The following is a 5,116-nucleotide window of genomic DNA, read 5'->3' as shown; positions in this document are numbered from 1 at the left end:
AAAAAAACTAGAGGTCACCCATCCTTCTTGCGCATATGATACAATCATCCAATATCATCTTTAGGTCATATTTGTACACAAACCCATTGTTTGTCAGCTTCGTTGACACCCATTTTATATCCCTTTTTGGGCCTTCCAAATACCTAAAAACCAATTACCAAATACTCTTCAATTCAATCATGTAAAGGTTAACTTTACATATTTCCAATTAAATAAGTAACTTTTTTCTCAAAAATCAATCATATAATGGTTTACATAAGATCACATTAATCGGTATTTCAGCATGGTTTTGGAGACACTAATATGAAACCAAACATACACTTAATCATATTTCGTGTTGTTTTTTGTATGCGCATATAATTAATTTTATAGAAATTAGTGATAACTTAATTGTGGTTCAAATGTAATTTGAGATAGGCTTGAAGATAATAATTTGCAATATCTGTGGATGATGCATATGAGCTTGCAACCAAGAATCTGCCATTAATTGATGGATTCTCCGCGCAGAAGATGTGAGCTTCACATACATCTTCAACGTGAACTATTGGGATTTTTCCATCCCATTCTTCAAAGACTGGTATGCGGCTTCATTGTCTTGTGCCTGAGATGAAAGTAATGTAACACTCAAGGGTGTGTAACTCATAAGAGTATCCCCTCCCACTAGGCCACAAGCCAAACTCACCACCTCCAATCCCCCGCCATTTTCACCACTTCCATAACTCAGTAAGTCTCTCTCAACCCATGTCTTCGAATTAGTCTACCACTGAAAATTTGAGAACAAATATCCAAAAACTGTTACCCCGGACCCAAATACATTCTTTTTTTAATTAAGAAAAATTTAGGTGAGTGAGATCTGGAAAGAGTTCACCAGGATTTGAACAGATCTCAAGGCCTAATACATACTTATAAAGATACTTATAGATTATTCATTAGTAAAATGTTCACCTCAATAGCGGAAATCAAACCACATCATTACATGCATCATTATAATGCACCTCACGAAGGTAGCCTCAACTTCATATAATGTCTTAAAACAAAGCTGATATAAACAAAGTTGATATATGAAAGCAGCCTCATCTTCATACAAAATGAAAAGTTTCTAGCTCCTAATGCATTTGAAACTCTAGTGCTGAACAACTCGCCCAAAAGAGAAACCAATCAGAAAGAGAGAGAAAATTCATTTACTATAATATCATTCTACATGAATATGAATATGCACAAATTGATGAGCTTAAGACTTGTGTGAATCAAAACCTTGTTGTCGAGCCAATTGCTTTTGTCATCATGTAGATTGTTGTGATGATGGATAAATTGGTCAGAACATAGTTAACAATAACAACAAATTAGCAACATTTACATGAATGGAAATCAAAATTTGGCTTAGTAACAATCTCAGCACATATTTTAAAACACAAAGCCATTCATGTCTGAAGGACTAGGATAAGTTATGCATACCATATGGATAAGACTGAAGTTTCAAGCTCTGGATTTAGTAGAAGACCAAAAAGCAAGGTTAGTAGCTCAAATGACCACCACTCAAGGCTGCAACAATCAAATAAGTAAGAAACATACCATGGCTGAAAATTAAATGGGAAATAAAAACACAACACAAAAGATAAAATATAAGAGGAAGAAACTCACCAAATCATTCCAGCTGAAAGAATAGCATAGGTGAAGAATTCACCAATTCCATGGAATAGTTCCATTGAAATTGGGACTCCAGTCCTTTCACATTCAATAGAGAATTTCATATATAATCCAAGTAAAATCACATTCATCCAGTATGAAGTACCAATTGAAAAAGCTGCTCCAAAGTTACCAAATCCAGATTTAAAGACCATTAATCAACTGAAAGCCACATGGAAGAAAAGAGTAAGGGAGGAACTTATGACAAGGGGATTGATCAAACTTTGCATAAAAAAGAATTGAACCAAGGCCTGAAGTGTTGCATAAACAAAGAAAGCAGGGATCGTGCACAAAGCAAAATTTCCAGGTTGTTGTGAAATCAAAGGGTCTTGGCCAAGAAAAATGAGTATCTTCTCCAAGTAGACCCACAAAAGAGTCAGAGGAAGACATGCTAAAGTAAGAGAGACAATAGTAGTGTATATTTGAACACTAAATTTTCGATATTTCTCTGCTCCATATGCTTACCCACATTGAGTTTCCAATGCACATGACATTCCAAATTGTTTGACATGTACAAAAAAGACAAAGTTCAATTAATTCTTTTTAATTTTTTTAGAGACCATAGGTATCTTCACATAAGAGAATCCTACTCTAACTTAAGCCATTTTGTGTTTTAATTCATTTTCATCTCTTTTTTTTTATAATAATTTTCCCTCCTTTGATAATTTGGGTTCAATGCAATTGTTGGTCTTAAAGCTTAAGAAGAAAGCAGTGAGATGGGAAAGGAATAGACTTACAATAAGACTAAATCTAGAGACAACACAGAGAGAGATGGCAATGGTTGTGCTAGAGAGAGCAAGCTTACCCAAGTGACCAACCATCATCATTAAAATAATAGAAAATAGTCTGGCAAAGTCATAGTAATCATAGAACTTGCTAGACAACCCACTCTTTTCATTTCCTAAGAAATTTACAATCAAGAAAAATCAATAAACCAATAAATATACTTAAAATACGAAGTTTACCATTACGTAAACCAGTTGTTGCAACTGAGTTACTTGAAGCTTCACGTATTATGCAAATCACCCCATCTAGATTATCAAACCCAATAAAAATACCCTAAGTTTGTACAAAACATAAACTTACATCCAAACAACTCTTTAAGAAAAACTAAACTTCAATAATTAGTCCCATAATCTCATACAATCCTCATGTATAAAATTTTCCAAACCATTTCTTTTTCTTTTCTTATTGTAAAGGGATTTAGTTTACCTGAAGCATTCTGTGAAAAGCATTGAATTACAAAGTTTATTTATAGTGAAACTATACACTCTAAAAACATAACATAAATAATGAACCTAGGAAAGAATAATAAACTAGTAAAAGAAAATTCAAATATTTTAGCAAAGAGGACAAGGAAGGCATGCTATACTTGTGGTGACTACAAGGAAGGCACCAACGCCATGTGGCTTAAGGACACACTAAACCTCGAGAACCAGCAATGTTGGGACAGAAACCTCTCCTAGGTCTTTGGAGAACAAGAAATCAAAGGAATTATCCTTGTACAGGACATTCCTCTGCTCGAAATGGTGCATTTGGACGACACTGACGCTGGAGAAAAAACCTAACTGTTTCATTGTTGTGACGGCCATTGAGGAGCCTTCTCCAACGTAGAGGCTTTTAGCTCCGGGATGGTGTAACCGGTTACCGGTTAGCTCGGTGACCATGGTGAGGGTCAAGTTAACGTCTTTCTCGTAATTGGCAGAGACCCTGAACCGGGTTCGGAGTATGGGGGAACCAGGGCAGAAGGTGATGCTCTAGAAGTCGGAGACGTAGTCAGAGTAGGTGGCAATGGGAGTGAGGGTTCCGAAATCGAAGAGGGATAGGGTGCGGTATAGAGAAATAATCGAGACAGTGCAAGCAAGTAGGATTGTGTGAATGAGCACGTGCCTCGCGATGGAGCTGGTAAGGATCTAGAATTTGAATGGAAGAAACTAAGGGAGAATGGAAGAAACCACGTTGTTTCGATCTCCATGACGATGGATGCATGAATAGAGAGAGAGCAAGGAGGAGAATTTAGGGTTTTTCAAAACTAAGGGAGAGAGAGATTAAAAAGATGAAAATAAGGAGTCAGATAGAGAGCCAGTTTATATTCCCTAAGATATTATTCTCGCATTCTATGTCAGTTCTACAATAACTGATGTCGTAATGCATTTTTAAATATGGTTTTATCAAAATCGTCTTTTAAATTTTCCAGTTATTTATAAAAATGTCACTGCTTTACTTATGACATCGGTTTTTGTACAACTATCGTAAAACCAGCGTCGTAGAAGACCATTTTTGTGGTAATGAGATAATAAATAGATTCGATATCTTCTTCTGGTATATGTTTGACCTAATTTATTTTGAGCTTTAACGTTATTTTTAAGTTTAAGCCAAAAATTAGAAATTTTAAAAAATAAGTAAAATTTGTTTGTCAATTTTAATTTTCTTTAGCTTAAAAGCTCCTCTAAAGATAAAATGTTTAATAAAAGTATATTTAAAAAACAAAAAAATTGGGTAACGAGAAGTATATTTATAAAATTAAAAATGGTAAATTAAATTTTTATATAAAATAATTTTAATGATAATAAATATATTAAAATACAAATATTTAAAAGTTTTTATTTTTAAAAAATTAAAAATAATTTAGTTAATAAAAAATACTTTAATGATGATTTGAAAATATTTTATTATTTTAATATTAATTAAAGAAATTTAAATATTAAGTTAAACATATAAAATGTTTAAAACCTTTTATTATGTCGTTAACTTAAATTTTTAAGTTAATACTTGTTTAATACAAATATTTTAATTTTTTTTAACATAATTTGAAAAATTAAATTACGGTAAATTAAATTTATTTATATAAAATAATTTTATTGATAATAAATATATTAAAATACAAATATTTAAAAAATATTATTTTTAAAAATGTAAAAATACTTTAATTAATGAAAAGTATTTTAATGATGATTTGAAAATAGTTTATTAATTTAATATTAATTGATGAAATTTAAATATTAAGTAAAACATTTAAAATGTTTAAAACCTTTTATCGTGTCATTAACTTAATTTTTTTATGTTAATACTTGTTTAATAACAGTTTTTAAGTTGCTTATAGTTTTGAGCGCTTTTCATTAATAAAACTGCTCCTAGCTTGTTCGTTTAAGGAAAAAATAAGCTGAAAAAAAGTTGGGTCAAACACACTTAGATACACACTTTTTACACTTTTTTATGATTGTTTTTATGTGTTATTATCATGTTGTAATGTGCACCGTTTCATGAGAGATAGATACTTACAATGAATTTGTCGTCCAAGAGGTTTTGAAGATGTTTTTGAAGATGAAGAGGTACTGTAAATTTATGATGGTAGTCATGGATTTTTTTTTATTTGTCATTCTTGTTAAGATATATTTGTAAAGGAAAAGAACGGGAAGGAAATATATTT

At 31.8% G+C, this 5,116-nt stretch overlaps 1 pseudogene; it reads right to left on the bottom strand.

The window, feature by feature from the left end:
* Positions 1–541: 541 nt before the first annotated feature.
* On the bottom strand, positions 542–3,353 carry LOC114385500 (annotated as a pseudogene).
* Between the last annotated feature and the right edge of the window lie 1,763 nt (positions 3,354–5,116).

This window comes from Glycine soja, chromosome 1 (assembly GCF_004193775.1).
Source record: "Glycine soja cultivar W05 chromosome 1, ASM419377v2, whole genome shotgun sequence".
NCBI classification, from domain to species: Eukaryota; Viridiplantae; Streptophyta; class Magnoliopsida; order Fabales; family Fabaceae; genus Glycine; species Glycine soja.
This window is presented reverse-complemented; position numbering and strand designations above follow the sequence as displayed.